Source organism: Panthera pardus, unplaced genomic scaffold, assembly GCF_024362965.1.
Source record: "Panthera pardus isolate Hobbes unplaced genomic scaffold, ASM2436296v1 HiC_scaffold_2, whole genome shotgun sequence".
Lineage (NCBI taxonomy): Eukaryota > Metazoa > Chordata > Mammalia > Carnivora > Felidae > Panthera > Panthera pardus.
Window position 1 is genome coordinate 114176592 of NW_026526765.1, and position 19122 is coordinate 114195713.

Sequence of the window (19122 nt, forward strand, 5' to 3'; positions counted from 1 at the left end):
TCTTTACTGCAACTTCTTTGTTCTTCTAAATCAAGAGACAGCTCTGTCCCTTGAAGAACAATGTTTATTGAAGAGTCAACTCAGAGACCTTGTGCCCTTAGGCGTGGAATACCTTATCCTCTCCAAAGCACTTCCCTACAAGCACTAAATTGGAGGAAATTCCTTCCAGAGCTCAAGCCCAGAAGGCTGACAATACTGTTAATGGTAGTATATTGAGAAAGAAAAGTTTAGGAGATGGAATGTGGGGGTCCAGGATCCTCCCTGAAGGGAAGAGATCTGGGCTCCTTGGAGCCCTCTGGAGTAGGGCCCCAGTGAACTGATGATAAATAGTGCCTCCTGCTGCAGGGCATACAAACAGCTAAAGATCTGACCCCCTCATGCCTTTATTTCCCTGTGGGAGTTGTGTACAATTTGGAAAGTAGATCAAGGGCATCCTGGCTCCCAGCTGACCACCCCACTTGCAGCCTGGACGTCTGGAGGCCTGGAGACCCCCCACCACAGGCCAGCAACCAGAGGTCCCCAAGTTCACAGAGCTAGTTCCACTTCCCCTGGGTTTCTGCTCTCTGGGGGACTGCCCTTTCCAGAACTTTTCCTCTGTAGGCAGCTCTTTCCAAGGCTCTCAAGACTCCAAACCAAATTGTTTGGGGAGTGAAAAAGTGAAAGGACACATCTTAGAGCAGCAGGGACCAGCTGCTGGGTCAACTCTCCCCAAAACAGAACTTCCTGGGAGTGCCTGGAGCATTGTCTTTTAAAGCAATTGTCTTTTAAAAAAATAACACAAAAATAAAATATTTTCACTTGAAAGAAGGGGAGAGAGAAAAAGGAAAGAAATTAATTACTAAGGTTGTCCGTCTCCAAGGAAGTTCAGGGGGAAATTTTAGGAACTTTGCGTCTGCTTTTTATTGTATTTACCCGGCCACCCTGCCAAGGGGAGGATGAGAACTCTTTGCGCCTGGTGCACCATTCAAAGCCCTGCGTGCTTAATAGAGTGACACAAATGTCTGTGTTTCTTTTTGCTTTTAACCAAAAGCTGTAGGGAGGGGCCATCCTACAGTTGGAGAGGGCTCTGCCAGTTGGTTCCCGTCCCCCTCACCGAACTCGTTCCCAGCCGGGGCCAAACCAGCCCCGGCCGGAAGGGCCTACGGGCCGCAGCCTGGCGGCGGAGGGGCCGGGACAGGGGTGGGGGTGGGGACGCGGACGCCGTTCCTACCGCCCGGCTTGAGGAGACTCGGAGCCGAGCGGGGCTAGCGTGGGCTCTGCCGAATCACGCCGTGTGACAGCTTTTGCCAAAGGAAACTTTGGGAAGCAGGAGGTCGGCGATTCCCTGCTTCCTCCCATCCCCACCCCCACCCCCACCCCGCCGCTCTCCCTCCTCCCACCCTTCTCCCTCCTCGGCCAAGGGACAGCTTTGGCCGAGGTCAGCTGGCTGCCTTTGTGGCTGCTTCCCAGGAAGGAAGAAGCGTTGTCTGCAGATCAGTTTATCAGCTGGCTTTCCTGTGCCGGAGCGCCGCCGTTTTCCGGGGACGGCTGCCACCCCCGTGATTCCCAGCCTGGGCTGCGGGTGGTGCGTGAGAGCCAGATAAATAGGCCATTGTGAGGCCGCTCAGAATCCAGGTTTCTTATCAAATTATCCAGCAGCGAGAAAGAAATTCCGCCCCTGCTGCCTGTTATCTCAGCTTCTCTTTTCACTCTGCAATTACAGCCATTTCAGGTCCCTCCTCCTCCCCCCTCCCCAATTTTGAAGGGAATATTCAGAAAGCGATTTATTTGTGCAGCTTACAGGGTGAGCAGACTTCGGGGGCTTGTCTCCTAACAGTGCTTCCCCTAGGATTTTGGTTTCCAATCTTGAGTTTGGCCTCTTTGGCTTTGATGTGTGATGTTTCTACTTGACGCTCCCACTCAGGAACATCAGTCAACACGGACTGCAAATATCAGGGAGGTAATTCTGTAGGGCTTTAGATACGGTGTGGTGTGGTGTTGTGTGTGTGTGTGTGTGTGTGTGTGTGTGTGTGTGTGTGTGTGTGTGTGTGTTTAATCTTTTAACTGCTTTATGAACACTGAAGACTTGCAAGGGGAAAACACTAGCGGAAACTGACCATCTGATGGAGGCCAGGAGGCAGTGTGATGGTTCTGGGGAGGGATGACTTTGAGGTATTAATGGTGTCTGGTTTTTGTTTTTCTGCTGCAGCGGCTGGCCTACTGTGGAGGAGTTGTGCATAGCTGGTGCTTGACTTGCTAAGTAGCCATTAGCAGGCAGCGCTGGTTTTAGAGCCTATGACCTGTGTAGTTGCACAGGTCCCTTGCTCAGAAGGGGACCCGTGCTTGGGTTACTGTTCTGCTGCTCCCATCTTGTCATGTTTAATAATGAGAAGATTCTGCATTTTCATTTTGCACCTGGTTTCAATAAGTTCATAAATTCCAATTTGAGGGAATGGCCTGCCATTAGTTGATAAACTGCTGAGGTTGCTTCTCTTACTTTTCAAAATATCTACTGCATTTTTTCTGATGGATTAGACAATGTTCTACAAACGAAACTGGGCACCCTGGCATCACATCTGTAGTGAGCTCCAGCAGCCTATTGCCAGAACAAGAACGAGCATCCAGGCAAAACTTGCTTCACTCTGTACATAGTCCTTCCTTTAGAAAGCTTAGGATGTTCACTCCTAAAAGATCTAGAGATTTCCATAGTAAGATGCTCATTTGTGCAGGTATCACCTTTCTTTTCTCTCATCCATTTGAAATTCCTAGCTTCCACATCTGTAAGTCACAGCAGGGTTGATAATGGGCTCATTCCATCAAAAATCTTTCATGGATTTGGAGACTGTGTTTAACACTTTTAGCACCTAAACAACTCTTGGGAAATTACTCTGAATCTGGGACTTGGCGTTCCTGACAGAAGAGAGAAAGTGAAAACAGTTCATAGTAAATAAGCAAAGTGCTATTTTTTTAAAAAGAAATCATTTGTGTAAGAAACAATTGTTTTGGCTAAATGAGACAAATATTCCCTTCCAAAAAGTATTCTTTCATTTGCTTACTTCTTCATTCATTAGTTCATGATTTTAATTTTCATTCACTCAACAATGATTCCATAAGACATGTACTAGAGAGATACTGTGATACAACAATGAAAGGAAGGAGGTTCAGAATAGTGGGGATATAAACAAGTGAACAAAGAGTACAATGACATGTTATAGATGCTAAGATAGAAGTATCTGTTAAGATGCTTTAGGGCCAAAAGAGTTCATAGGATCAATTCTATTTGCTCATCACTCATGAGTTCCCTGGATATGACATTTTTTTTTTTCCTTCATGAGCTTTAGTATTATTATTATTGTTAGCAGGTAACATAAAGTAATTGACACGTTCAGAGAGAGAGCTAAAAGCATTTTATGGGCATTTTATCATTTGTCTTAAAATATGATCAATTAGGTTTGTTTAGAAACTCCATTTTATAGAAGCAACTTAGAGTGGGATATGATATGTGTGCTCAAGGTCACACAGTGCCTAAGAGGTAAAGTCACTATTTGATTCAGCTGTTCTCCTCCAAAGTGTGTCTTCTCCAGCAAAGCCACACTGCCTCCACAATCATAGCTGCAGCACCATGTGTAATCATGGTTTGTACAAAGTATTGGAAAAATGGCTTCTACTGTTTCTCATGATTGTTTTTCTTTTCACCTAATATACCGGAACTAGCATCTTCAAAAGGGAATGTTTTTTCCTCCCCTCACTAGTAGGATCACGCTTATTTGCTTCAACAATTTTTGGATGCCATTGCTACACATGACTCCCACAAGACCAGAGTAAACCCCTAAAATGGGGGCTGGGTACAGAGTGGTTTGCCATGGCTTCCTGTAGGAGGAAATTTTGTGGGTATTTTTGTGCCTCCCAGGTAAGGGGTGAATTCTACTTCCTTGGATGATTATGTATTCCCATGTCCCCAACTCCTAAGCAGTCAGTTTTAGGTTTTAATGCCACAAGTGCTGGAAGCCAGACTTTTGAGCTCATTCCCATAAACCCCTTTAGGCTAGTTGATACTAGTGGCTCCTTGTAATAAACCACTTGCGTTTGAAATTTTAGAGGATCTTCCTGAATGTTACACATAACACTCCAGTAAGGAGAGAACGGTGGAGGGTGGCAGTTTAGAGCCAGGATGGGGCTGGGGTGGCACAAAGCTGAAGTGGCCAGGATATGGTTGCAGAGCACTGGAGTGAGTGTTAGAAATAGAATTTAGGTTTTAGTTCTTTCTCTTTTGCAGGGCACTGCTACCTGGAAACCTGAAACTGGATTAGCTTGGGGTAAAACAAAGCAAAATTGACATCTTCTTGAGGAAGGTTTTTTTGTTTTGTTTGTTTGTTTGTTTTTCTCTCCTGAAATCTAGAGACAGACTCTTTGACTGGGTGCTAAGTGTTTTCAATGGGGAGAGGCCCTGTATGGCCAAATTCAGTTCCTCCCACTCTGAAATAGTCCCTTGCTCTGACCTTGACCTGAATCTTTAACAAAGCTGTGAAATGAAAGGCAAGACTAGAAAAGACCAGCAAACAGAGAAAGAAAAGAATCATTCATTGCAACATTGTGAAGAGCTCAGGTGTCTGATTACCATGCTCTCTATTGTTGCTTGGGCCACAGCACACGGAAGGAGCAATCTTGGTTGGAGTTAAAAAAAATATACGTATTATTATTATTTGAGTAGAAAACATAACTAGTCATTCTGGTGGAATCTGATAATGTTTTTCATCCTACAGTTCTGATGAATATTAACCTCTAGTGCTTAAGTGGAAAAGCCAGATTTGGAGAGATCAGAAACATAGTAAGTTGTATAAATAAAACCTCTATATGTATAAAAACAATTGTTTTGGAAACAATATGACAGCCTTCTACTACCTGTCTTGGATGGTTAGGTCACCAAGGAAATTATTGAGTGCATCTTTGTTCCTTTATTCATTCACTGTCAGGCAGTTAATAGCTGTGGTACTTTCTGTGCTAAGCACACAGAAGACACAAGCTAATGTGTCCTCAGAGAGCTTATGATGTCCAGAAAAGGTCAAAAACAAAAAGCACATGAACTTGAGGCTCAGACATGTCAGAGGCTACATGAAGGACTGATGGGGCTGGAAGCATAGGGAACTTTCTCGCTGAGCTTCTTTGCTTTGGGGGAAGAGAGCCAACAAGGGTAAGGTTTGTGCTCAGTACTTAGGGGTTGCTGGGGGTGAAGGAGTTATAAAAAGATCAAGCCAGTGTCTGTTTTCCAGGCTCACCACATGTGATGGGTATTTGTCCTATGGAGAGAAGGCTCTCTAGCTTCTAGGAAATATGGAAGGGAGCCCTTTTCTGCATTTATGCCCAATTCACAGTCAGGCTTTGATCCCTGGGAAGAGCAACCTCTCCATTAGGAAGAGTCACAGCCTGGGGAACATTTCCTAGGTGATGGCCCCCAGGTCATGGATCTTAGCATTGTCCATGGGACTGGGTAGCAACAGTGGAGGCAGTGGTGAGAAGCTTCAGAGGAGCCCACCTGAAGGAGGTCTATAGCAGGAGAACAGCGAACCTTCATGAGGCACTGTTGGCTGACTCCCTGTTGGGTAACACTTGGAGGTGAGCTGAAACATGGGACAAAGAGCCATTAGTTCAGATACTTGCAGTGAGAGTAGTTTCACTATACCCACAGGCTGGTGCAGCCCAGTAGAGGATTGTATACAGACTTGATTTCAAGGCAGTGTGAGAGAAACCACCACAGTGGTCTTTGCAGACACCCTTTCAATTCAAAGGGTTTATCATGTTATGAAACAAAACTATGGAAAGTCAGAGAAGGATTTATTCAAGTGTTGTATCAGACATCGATTTAATTTTGGAGCTCTCTGCATCCTCTCCACTTTATGTATATCCTTTGGCCTCACCTGAGGCTAGTTCTAGAGTCATATATTTTATCACAATTAAAAAACAAAAGAATAAGTAATACTCTTCGATCATGAACAGTATATCATAAATTGACATTAAACCAAAATAACAGTACTGTCATAGAACTTTTAAAAACTGTTTCAAGTCTTTATGTGGGTAATTGTAAACATAGATCTTACTAGTCTTCTTGAATGTTAATTTATTACTCTGAAGTTATGTACAGAGCTTTTTAGATTAGTAACATAACAATGTAAATGTACTTAACACTTTCTGAGATGTACAATTAATGGATAAGATAGTAAATTTTATGTTATGTATATTTTACGACAATTAAAAAGGAAGGTTAATAAAAAAAAAAAAAAATTCCAGGCTCAGAAGTTTCAGAACTGTAGAGTCATGTAGAGAAAAAGACCTAAATGTACTTGAGTAGTCTGTATTGTTAGTATATGCTTTTTAGGAAGCCACACATATTTCTTTGTCCCTGCCCTTTATTACATGATAAAACACATTTACAGATTCCATATTTGTCATGGAGGATTAGAAAGGTGCTTTGTTATCCTTTATCAATGTGGTGGAGGCTGCTGGTGGCCAGTGATATCCAAGGTCTCCTCTTCTTGGATTTCCCATTCATGGCACTTCTTAATCCTGTATATCAGGGCAAAAGACAGGGCTGGGAGATTAGACTAGTTCTCATCAGAGTGAATGTGCCTCCCTGAAGACCAGGCACTATTTCCACGAGCTCTTTTTGCTTCTCTGATTTGCAAATGGAGATGAGTCCAAAGGCTCAGAGGAAGGCACAACTCTAAAAAGGAATGAGTCTGGACCCCTAAATGACTGTGTGGAACTTCACTGCAATCTTGCATGAGACTGTGACAGAAATGAGAATAAACTTGTTGCATTAAGCCACTGGCATTTTACTCTTGTTAAGCATCTAGCCTACTCTGAGTAACACAACCATAAAAGGTAGTACAGAGACAGGATGTATAGTACTGTACCTGTAAGCTAAGGAAAGGTCAGACAGGCAAGGGAAATGGAAATTACATGTCTAATGATTCCCAGGTGTAAGCATTTCATGTTGCTCATTAATCATGTGGCAAATATGTTTAAATAAACATAGACAAGCTATTCCTGTTCAACAAATATCTCAAGGGAAAGGGATTTTGTTGAAGCTTGGATCAGAATGTTAATGCCTCCCTTTGGGCCCAGCACAGCAGTTGCAGCAGGAATCAGAAAGAAAGACTTCTCTGGAGAGGATGAAAAGGCACCTCAAGGGGAGAGTCAGGAGCAGCCAGGACAAGAGTTCCATTCAGAATTCTTGTTCCCCCAGGTTTTGGAGACTTGAGGGTTTTTTTCCCCTAAAATGATGATCAATGCTAACACCAGACAAAGGAAATTAAGGCACCCTGACACATAGGAGTTTCCCAAACAGTGTTCATCCAGTCCTGCTCCTGGTCCCATCCCACCTTTGGTTCTAAGTTGTTCTCATGGACAATGTGTTGAAGACTGGATCTTGCCTGTTGAGCCTGGCTGTGCAGCCCAAGACAAATCATCACCCCTGCAACTTGGAAGAAAGTCCTTAGTTTTGGCCCCAGTATGGATCTTTGCTCAGTGGTACTGTCAACCAGTTTGTACTTCCCAAAGTAGAATGACTTCTCAGCTTCATACCTGTAGTTCTTGGAGATTAGTAGCATTCATTAAATGAGTTCACATTCACTTAGAATAAAATCTAGGGGCGCCTGGGTGGCGCAGTCGGTTAAGCGTCCGACTTCAGCCAGGTCACGATCTCGCGGTCCGTGAGTTCGAGCCCCGCGTCAGGCTCTGGGCTGATGGCTCGGAGCCTGGAGCCTGTTTCCGATTCTGTGTCTCCCTCTCTCTCTGCCCCTCCCCCGTTCATGCTCTGTCTCTCTCTGTCCCAAAAATAAATAAAAAACGTTGAAAAAAAAAAATTAAAAAAAAAAAAAAAATCTATACCATGCTCTCCAGGATTCTGCATGATCTGGCCTCTGTCCTTCTTACTATAACATCTTGGGCTGCCTTGCCCCCTTATTCACCATAGGTACCCTGATTTTTTAGTTCCTGAAAGATGCAAGCTCTTTCTCAGGGCCATTTAGCATGCTGTTTCCTGTACCTAGAAATGCTCTCCTCCCAGCTCTTGCTATTCTTAGTTCCTTCGGTTCCTTAGATCTCAGCCTTGAAGACTCTTCCACAGAGAGTCCTATTCCGACCCACCCACCTAAGCAGATCATCTCTTGCCTGCCTCAAACCCTCTCAAACCCTCTCAAATTCTAGCCATTGTGACAGAAATAGACCTGTTCAGCTGTCACCTGACAGCTTCAGCTGCACTTGGCTTCTTTCAGTTTCTGCTCCAGGGTTTCAGAGACTCCAGGGTTTTTCTGATGCTGCATTAGGAGCTTTGCAGCTTAGCCTGGGAATGGGAGGAAGTTGAAAACCCAAAACCAATAGTAACTGATGGGCCAGTGCTTCTCTCTTCTGCCCCTTAGGTGGACAGTTTTGAGGAGCATTCTACACAATTCCTCAATGTCCGTACAGGATCATCCCCATGAACCACAGCAGTGACCAACTTGAGACTCTACCCTAGTTTCAGCTTTTCTTCTCTCCTTCTTTCCCTTTCCTTTTCCCTTTCCTTTTCCCTTTCCTTCTTTCCACTTCTGTTCCCTGGGGTCACTTCCCAAAATAAGCTACCTGCATACAATCCCTGGCCAAGTTTTCCATGGAGAAGTTAGGTGAAGAAAGTCCTCTCCTTCATTTAATATCTTAGGGTTTTGGTTTTTCTCATAGCACTTATTACAACTTACATTAATTTTATTTATTTATACAATTATTTTTTTCTTCTATGCAATCCTAATTCTATACAATTAGAATATAAACTCCGAAGGGCATGAACCTGGGCATTTTCAACTACTGTTGTTCCTCAGCAACTAGTGTGAATCGCTTGGCACAGACACACCATCACTAAATGTATATAAATGAACACATCTCTAAAATGCTACATTTTAAGAATGATGCTTGTATTCTAAGCATTGAGAGACAGTATAGCATACTGATTGAGAACATACAATCTGAAGTCAGACTTTCTTGGGTCACTTCCAGACTGTGCCATTTAAGTACCTTAGTGGCCTCAAGTCAGTTATCAAATCAGGCTGGACATCCCAGTTTGTAAAATTGGATTAATAATAGTACCTAAAACATGGGTTTGTTATGATGCTCAAATCAGTTACATATAAAGCACTTAGTACAGTGCCTGGCACATAATAACCACCAAATATACTTTATTCCTTTAATCTTCCCCTTTTTATAGTCATTGAATAAAATTCAGACTTGCACAGATGTAGTATCCATTCTATATCTTTCATATTTGTTAGTCCTCTGGCTTAATTTTCCAAGTATGCCTGAGTTGAATAATATCAGTCTAATGACCCCTAGCTGAGAATCAGAGGATTTAGGGGTGTGGTACTGTAAATATTACACGTCTTTGATTCCCCCCTAAGAAGTGCTTTGAGAACATACTTAGATTAGTCAAAAGTAGACAAAGACCTGGGGCACCTGGATGGATCAGTCCTTGGGGTATCTGACTGTTGATTTCGGCTCAGGTCATGGTCTCATGGTTCGCGGGTTCAGGCCCCATGTTGGGCTCTGTGCTGACAGTGTGGAGCCTGCTGGGGATTCTCTATCTGCCCTTTTCCTACTCACGCTTTCTCTCTTCCAAAATAAATAAGCAACAACAACAAAAAGACAAAAGACCAGTGCTAATGTGCAATATGTTAGTTTCCTCTGTTTCTTGTCTTTTTAGGGCTTACTTCCATGTGATTATATTTTAAAGTTGTAGGCTAGAACCACAGCTGAAAAAGCTAATCATGATCATATTTCCCTAAATGTTTTGTGAAATTATAATAATTTTTAAATAATCATTTAAAGCAATGATTAAATGTTACATTGAGAAATGCTGCTGGAATGAGGGTTGGAATAGATGACATTAGTGATATGAATACGTACTATGGGCTGTTTACTCTCCTATTCCCCTCCCTTTCTGGCCCATCAGGAGCAAGGCTCTTCTCTTCCAGGTAGAAAGAACTCATGTTCCATCAATATTGGCATTGTGTGGGTCACTCTGATAAGACAGTTTGTGCCTACTTAGGGGCTGGAAAATGTCAGTGCCTTGGTTCTAGAGCAAAACCTAGAAAGCATTCTGCTTGGTCACCAGCCTCCCTTCAGGTGGCTGTAAGAAAGAAGTCAGAGATGGTGGGTTTCAGTGCTGAAAACTTCAATCCAAGACAAAGAGACTGTGTGTCAGCATGTGGGAGGGTGGTAGAGAGGTAGATGCCTGGATGTTGCTCTTGGGCTGTGGAAGGGAGGCAGTGCTGGACCTTTCCTGTCATGTTACTTCCGCTTCCCAACTTGCAAAGAAGAGCATGCCCCACTCCTCTGACTTCCCTTTTAACTTCCTTTTCTTACTGATCCCAGCCTGCAAGGAAGACAGGTGGCTAGGCCCTGGGTCAGGGTTGGGTAAGGCAAGTGGCCAAGCAGAATGGCTAGGAAATAAGATGATGGTAGAGAGAGAGGGATTATGACTCAGGAGTTTCCCTCTGAGGTGGTGCTACAGTGTGCCGTCATAACATAAGAGTAGTAGAATAGGGAGGCAAGAAAGTGTGGTGAAATGTTGAAGAGAGGAGATCTGGGCCCTGATTCTGCTGCTGGCTAGTTTTGTGATCTTCTCTTTGAGCCTATTTCCTGGAGAATGGACAAATGATTTTCTAACTTGGGCAGTTGGTGATTTTCCATCAGCAGATTTTTAGCCCTTCACTTTGTGTAGTCTGATTCTACCTACATCTCACTTTTAGGTGGTCTTGACCTTACAAAAGTCAGCAGGAAGCTTAGGTGGTGGCTTTTGCAACAGGAATCTGATTTTAAATGCTATTATTTTTCAAGCACATTAAACTAGTACTTGAAGTCTATTTTTTAGTTGTTGTTGTTGTTGTTTTTAATCTAGAAGACTATGCTTCAGAGTTGCATTTAGCCTATGACATGGTGTGCAGTGTGGATGGCTGAGCTCCATAAAAATGATAAGATATCCTGAAATTATATATGTGTGTATGAATGCATATGTGTGTGTGTATGTGTATGTACACATATTCATGTGTGTATGTGATTGGGTTTAAATAGCATATCACTTTTTCAAAAGTTCCTTTATGGCATTCCATGTGATTTCAACACAATTTTGTTATATTCTATTTTATCTCCATTATTTTCTTGCCTCATTGCCATTCCTGTCCATATTTCTGCTCAAAGCAGAATTTTAAGAACACCTCAAGGTGTTTTTAAATTAAGAGTAAACAGCTCTAGCCGACACCTCCAGCGTGGCACAGTGACACAAGCCAACACAAACAGGGAGTGGGAGGTGTGCTGACAGCTCTGAGCACTGAGACCTCAGGACTGGTTTGGTGAGGCAGACCTAGAATCAAGCAGTGACTTGTGGAGGAGCCAAAGAGGATGCAGTCATGTTGTCTCTTGTTCCAGCTCCCTGTACAAGGAAAGGAAATTCTAGAAGGGGCTGAGCCCTTCTTTTAGTCAAAGCAAGAGAAGATACATGCACAACTTGGGTGGGAAGGCAAGTCTACAGATGCTAACGCAGCACCTCCTATATAAGGTCGTAGTGTTGTGGCAGGACTTGTTCCACATATCTTCTTTTGTGTTTAGTGTCTGGAAGCAGTAACTAAAGCTCCAACATTATCCTGCGTATTAATTAGGATATAGGTTGGGTCATTGTAATGACACGATTCCCAAATACAGTGGCTTCAATAAGAGAATACTGTTTCTCTCTTACACGGAAGCTCAGGTATCCTGTCCAGAGTTGGCTGGTAAATAATCATGTTGGTGACCCTTCTTTTTATTTATTTATTTATTTATTTATTTATTTTTTTTTTTAATTAAAAATATATTTTTTATTTATAATTTGGCCCAATTGTTTCAGTTTATTTTTTTATTTTTTTATTTTTTTATTTTTTAATATATGAAATTTACTGTCAAATTGGTTTCCATACAACACCCAGTGCTCATCCCAAAAGGTGCCCTCCTCAATACCCATCACCCACCCTGCCCTCCCTCCCACCCTGCCCTCCCTCCCACCCCCCATCAACCCTCAATTTGTTCTCAGTTTTTAACAGTCTCTTATGCTTTGGCTCTCTCCCACTCTAACCTCTTTTTTTTTTTCCTTCCCCTCCCCCATGGGTTTCTGTTAGTTTCTCAGGATCCACATAAGAGTGAAACCATATGGTATCTGTCTTTCTCTGTATGGCTTATTTCACTTAGCATCACACTCTCCAGTTCCATCCATGTTGCTACAAAAGGCCATATTTCATTTTTTCTCATTGCCACGTAGTATTCCATTGTGTATATAAACCACAATTTCTTTATCCATTCATCAGTTGATGGACCCTTCTCATGTAAAGCACCTTGCTCCCCTAAATGTTCTTCAGTTATCCTATTTAAAAATGAAGCTACTCCATAGCCATACAATAAGTCTCAAACATCTAAGAGAGTTTGTAGAAAAACAAAGGAAGTAGAGAAGATCAAGCATGCATCTCAGTGGGTGTTCTCAGTGGGGCCTAGAGGTTACATGGAGCCTTTACCATATGGTTTATAATATTTCCTCTGCCACTTGCTAGCCTGTGGGCTTGGGCAGGTTACTTAACCTCTTTGTGCCTATTTTATACAAAGATGATAATAGTACCTCCCTTGTCGGCTTACATGTTGTAGGCTTACATGTATGACTGAGTCAATACATGCAAAGTGCTTAGAATAGCATCTAGACAATAACTTAACCCAATAGCAGACACTGTTGATTCCTTACCCATATCCATTGGTACTCACCTTCACCATTTTGTAAACTCCAGATGCTTTTATACTGTAAGAATTTGTGACTCTCCTTCCAGGCTCCCTCTGGCCTCTGGGGGTGTGCTCTACTGCATGCAGGACAAACTGTATGTGCTGAGAAGTTAAAAGATAGCAAGTAGCCTGCAACCAGGAGGTTGAACGGTCCCCAACATCTTTCTTATTCCTTTTTTTTTTTAAATTTTTTTTTAACGTTTATTTATTTTTCAGACAGAGAGAGACACAGCATGAACGGGGGAGGGGCAGAGAGAGAGGGAAACACAGAATCGGAAGCAGGCTCCAGGCTCTGAGCCATCAGCCCAGAGCCCAACGCGGGGCTCGAACCCGCAGACCGCGAGATCGTGACCTGAGCCGAAGTCGGACGCTTAACCGACTGAGCCACCCAGGCGCCCCAATCTTTCTTATTCCTTGAGTGAGACAATGCTAAGGCATTTTCTACATTACCCTGCAGAGGTCCCCAGGACAACTGAGACCTGACTGTTCACATTAGCAACCTGCTTTTTGGCATATTCGTATTGCTTCCTTGCTTTCCATGGTTCATTTCAATACCCTCCTGATCGTCCATCTTCCTGGCATCACCACCCAAATTAACTACCTGTATTCATCATTAGCCTTTGGGAAACCTCAGCTAAGGTAATTTTCACTTACTATACACTTTTGCCCAAACGCGATGATCTTAGGATGAACTGTGATCCTGGCAGCCCTAACCCTTCCCTTTTCATACACCTCTACCTTCTGGTGTCCCTCTTCTCACTTTAACAGTTACATCTGCACCAGGATGAGACAAATGCAGACACCTCTACTTCTCAACGCCCCTTCTCCCCTTGTCCCACACTGACGTATATAGAGTCCCATGAAAACCAGGCCACAAAGGAAATGGAATGTTGTGGCAGAGAATATTCAGTATCTTTGGGGGCTGGTTGCTCTGCCTTACTTCCTTCAGGCTTGTTCTGATTTCTATTGGGGTCTGCACACATGGCATATTGCTTAGATCTGTGCCTGGGTTATGATTACACATTAAATCTGAGACATGGGGGTGGACCCAGGTACACAGCTCTACATCCTGTTGTGATGGATAAGCATTCTCTTTCCATTTCCTCCCTGGGGCAGAGAGAGGATGGAAGTGTTTTTCATGAAGACAGGAAATATCTTCACTACTGCTTTGTGAACTAGATAGAATTATCTTTAAAAAGCAGGTCCACTGGAGTGAGGAGAGACCATATGTGGGCTGGATTTTCGACTGAATGATTAAACAATAGTGATCTCTGTGGCCACACCCTGCTATTTTACACAAGGTGGTGGTGGGTGGGGGGACAACTTGGCAAGATAAAAATCAGTGTTTACCACTTTAAAATGTACTATCATTTCACTGTTACATTTATGCAAGACCCAGTTCCAAGAAGCCCAAAAATAATTCAGGTAATCCTCATTCTGCAGAATTCTAATATGTGTGAATTTCAGTCACTATGGTTTCCTTAGTTTAGTTAAAGGAAAGCAGTCCCCTCCAACAACACAGTTAAAATTTCAGTTATTATGGTGAATGAACTGTGACTACTGGCATAGAGGATGAACTTTGCTGCTGTCAGTACACAAATCATTTCTGAAATATGTGCATCATGATTAGTTATTTACCAGTCATGTTACTTCTTTCAGAACTCAGTTGACAATTGGTCACTGGGCATCTGTTATTCAGTTTACCCACAGACAGCAAAGTGTGTAGTTGTGTTGCCTCTTTGTCTTCAGTTATAACTCATGTGACAATTTACAGGATTATCAGTGGAATGAATTGTCCAACAAAAATGGAAGAGGAAAAAGAAACAAAAAATAATAACATAGAAAGTAAAATTCACATTGAATGTAAATGGGGTTTAAGAAATACACCTGAGCCTAGGAAGGTTGACACTGGAGCCATTTTAGAGATTCAAGATAAGCAACCAAAGGAACTTAGTGACGGTGAACTTATCACCGTAAACAAGGGAATTACAAAAAGATGAAGATGTCCCAGGGGAAATGATGCCAGCCCCCCTCCCCCCAAAATACGTGTATGTATATATATGTATATATATATATGTATATATGTATGTATATATATGTGTATATATATGTATATATATACATATATATATGTATATATATATATACACACATATACACACACACATATATATATGTATATATATATATATATATATACATATATATATATCACACTAAAGACACTTACATATCTCACTGCCTGGAAAGTGCAAAGGATAAAATGGTGAAGCTGATCCAATTTTAGGAAGGACACTAACAATTTACCAAGGCATGGAAAAGATACTTGCTCTGTATTATAAATTATATGAAAGAAGGCAGGTACTGCTCTAATTATTCTAGGTAAGTTTTTACAAAGAAATAAAACACTTCAATTCTTAATATTTCTAATCAGCTAAATTATAGTGTACCACATAAATATTTGTTTTACTATATTCTTCATTTCCCTATACATTTATAACTGACAGTGAGAGTGTTTTTAATATTTTAACAAAAATTTCTAAAGGTCATGGACCAATTGTAATTTCCCCAGTGATTATTAAAATCATTTTGCAGTTTCAGCCTGCACATCATTTTTACAATGTTGTGCTACAGTGCAAGGACTGCCTGTACTTGAGGTTTTATCTTATTTATTAGGAACATGAAAACACATGGGCTTTGGATCCTGTGTGCCTGGGTTCACATCCTCTCTAACACTGAACTGCTTGCTGTCCACTGCTTGTCAAGTACACCAACCTGAGATTCAGTGTTCATATGTAAAGAACAGAAATAATAATATTTACCACATGGAGTTCTTGAGGCCCTGGATGAGAAGGCCTCTGGAAACCCACTTGACATTCAGGAAGCATTAAAAAAATAAGCTCCATGAAAGTGGAGACCCTGTCTCTTTTCTTTGTTGCAGTATCCCTGGCATTTAGAGCAAAGCCTGACTTAAAGTAGTTGCTCAATAAATTATTTGTTGATTAAAAGAATGAAGAGTCACATTTAGCATTCAAAAAATGTTAGTGACTTGATTGTCTTCCTGTTTTGCTTACTTCTTGGATGCTGTACAGCTTCAGAGTTGAAGACATCATGGGATCCAGTTCTACTGAGAAGTCAGTTGGCTTATCATTGACCTGTAATATTGTCCATCTCTTATAGCCATGCCTTGTTGGTCCCTGCCCATTTGGTTGAGGCAGCAGGGCCACTCAGCAAGGTTAGCATTTTTCATATAAGTAGGGAACTCATAGAAATCTGGAGGAAACACATTAAGACTTCAAAAATGGGAGAAGAAAAGAATAATTGATTTGCAAATAAAAATATTTGGAAAAATTCAGCCTCACTAGTAACCAAGGAAATACAAATCAAAACCAGAAAGCTGTTTTCTTTGTGATCACATTGTCACAGACTTCCAGAGTGATGGAGACAGACTAGTAAGAGTAAGGTGGCGCAGACCTTTTCTCAACTGCTTTTTGCTTGTGAGCTTTGCTATCATCCTTTTGGAAAGCAGTTAGAACACAAGCATCATCAGCCTTTGACTTAGTAATTTTACTTCTGGAAATTGATCTTGAGAATTCAATACAGATGAAGCTTTAGTGTGAAGATTTTCATCACAGTGTTATTTTTAGAAGTGGAGATGGGAAACTACATACATGTCTGAAAATAGGGATTGTTTAGGTGGAAGATGGAATAAGCACTTTCTATTATGTAGTGCATGTCTATAAAGAGTTTGTGTATAAAGAGTACATGTCTATAAATGTGATAGAACATTGTATAAAATATATTTTTAATTACATCTAAAATCCAAGTACTGATGCCTTAATGCCACTCTTGAAAGAAAATACTCCAAATGTGAATAATTACCATTTGTTATGGCTCCACCATATTCCAGGGGCTTTGAATATTTTATCTCTAATTGTCACAACAATCCTGCATGGTAGATATTATTATGCCAATTTTACAGATGAGAAAATGAGGCTGAGAGACCCAGGTAGCTTTTCTGAAGCACCAGCTAATTATGTATATGTCCCTGACATTAAAACCTGCACTTTCCTGCCAAACAGGCTCTTTTCCTTGTTTGGTTGAAGTTTGTTCTTTTCTGTTTTGTTTTTTTAATTATGAAAACAATTTTCTAAAATTTTCTAAGTTTTTGTGTTTATTTAGAAACATAGACCATAACCATAAACCTGGTTAAAAGAAAACAGTGCAACCATTATAAGTTGTTTACTCACTCTGAACCTCAGTTTCTATCAAATAAATAAGCCCTATCCCCACTCACTTTGTAGGGTTCTATACTGAAATTCATGTGAGATAGCAGACATGTATCAAACCTTTCGAAGTTATAAAAGGAAAAATGCTCAAGTCTTAAGTGTTCTTATTCTAACTTCCTAAATAAAAAAATTGATTTACTTTAGTTATGTATTAACTATCATTATTACTTTAAATAATAGAAGAGCTAAAAACCTTCAATAGAATGAGTGCTTTCTCAGTCACAGATTTTAATGTCTATCTCAGTTAAGAAATGGGAGGGTCATTGTTTTTGCACAGTTGATATGGAAAATGAAGCACATGTCCAGCATTCTTTGGGAAAGGAAGTAGAAAGCTTCCCTATCAGATGTTTTGGAAAGAAGGTAGCTGTGGAATAGGCTGGGAGTGCCAGTCCGGAGCTTTCCAAAAGCATTTTCATTGATTCTTGTTGAATATTCATGGAATTGAAACTTTCTGCCTCTGTTTGTCCATTCTCTGAGTCTGGCACACTGCAGCCAATGGTTTTCTGGTTGTTTTCCTGAGGGTTTCTTGGTGGTGTTTTTGCTGAATATTGCATTGTGTGAGTGAGTGAGTGAGTGAGTGAGTGAGTGAGTGAGTGAGTGAGAGGTGTGTGGGTATGTTAAAGCACAGCCAGATCCTGGGCATTTATAGAGCATTGCCTTCAGGGACTGTTTATTCTGGACTCTCTCCAGGATGCCAGACTCGTTCTAGATGATTCGTTCTGACAAAAGGACAAGGCTTGGCTCATCCTCAAAGATTATTCAGATTATGCACCTTGCCAGTTTATTTGTGTTTTGCCCCAGAGGGCATCCTGCAAGCCCCCGGAAAAACTTAAGAGATGTGAACATCTTGCTCTTTCTGCACCCAAAGAGAGCCTCCTGATCAGCTTCCAGGGAAGTAAGTAGAAATGTTTGGCTGGGGCAGCTACAGCTTGACTTTCCCACAAAGTTCAAAAGGTTATTTAGTCAGTGACTCCCTCCTGCCACCTGCTTGTGTGCAGCTACAATTTTAACTGCAGGATTGCCTGCCTCCTGGATCATTTAAGGAAGGTGACTTCAGAGTGCAGTGCCATGTGGGGAACTTGCTAAAAAGAAGTGATTTTTTTTCTTCTTCTTTAAGAGAGAGGGAGAGAATGTGGCATGGAGTCAAAACATCAATTAAATATACAATTGGCTCCATTTACATGATAAGCTTTGAGTCCAGCCTTAGACACTGAATAGTAGCTTTCTCCCCGCACAGGATGCAACCATAAAGTGGGGTGCTTCAGGCTGGCTGGAGACTGCTCAGGCCCTTCTCTCTCAGCTGTAATAACATTCCCTGTGATGTACATCCCACCAACAGCATTCAGCCTTGGAGGAAGTTTAGTTTGGCTGATTTAAACTTAAAAAAAGGAAAAGAAAAGCTTTTTTTCCTTGTTTTTTCCTCAGGATTAGGCTGCAGTTTTGAATTTGTTGTTGTACTCCCTAGTACTTATTTATATGTGGAAAATGCAGTCCCATGTGTTGATCACAACCTTTGGCAGACTCTGGTAAGATCACAGCTGAGGTGGGAGCTGATTGTAAATTGTTTCCATGAGTGTGTTAATTATTTTCTTATTGGACCCTTTTTTCTCTGTATAGCACTTGGGTGTATGGTCAAGTGATAGGTTTTAAAAATTTACATAGAGAAGACAATTTTCAGAGAAACTAGAAAAACAATATGTAACAATAAAGGAATGGATGTGTTCCAGAATAGCAAAAGTTTGCAAACTTTTTGTGACAGGGCCTGGTAGTGTAATTTTAGGCTTGTGGGTCATTCGAGCTCCATCACAACTACTCAACTTTATTATTGTAGTGCAGAAGACAACAGTGGTCTGTGGATTAGACTGTGATCCAATAAAACTTTATTTACAAAGTCAGGCAGTTGTTTGCAGGCCCACCATAATTATGGTGTAATCTATCTGGTATGTTGCTTTCAGCTGAAAATAAGGAAAAACCTAACTAAAGGTAGCCTGAAAATCACATTAATTTCACGTTAGAAGATCATCTCGTGGGGCAC

At 41.5% G+C, this 19122-nt stretch overlaps 1 protein-coding gene across 3 annotated transcripts in view; it reads left to right on the top strand.

Moving 5' to 3' along the window:
• The window catches only part of ANKRD55 (ankyrin repeat domain 55), a 514150-nt gene that overhangs the window by 221228 nt on the left and 273800 nt on the right, over positions 1-19122 (top strand). For 2 of the 3 annotated variants that reach the window (XM_053907355.1, XM_053907353.1), the window contains exon 1: positions 17782-17982. The exons of the other annotated variant lie outside the window; for it this stretch is intronic. The gene's annotated coding sequence lies outside the window, so the exon portion shown is untranslated. Of the gene's footprint in view, positions 1-17781; positions 17983-19122 lie in introns of those variants that run through there. 3 annotated transcript variants of the gene reach the window in all.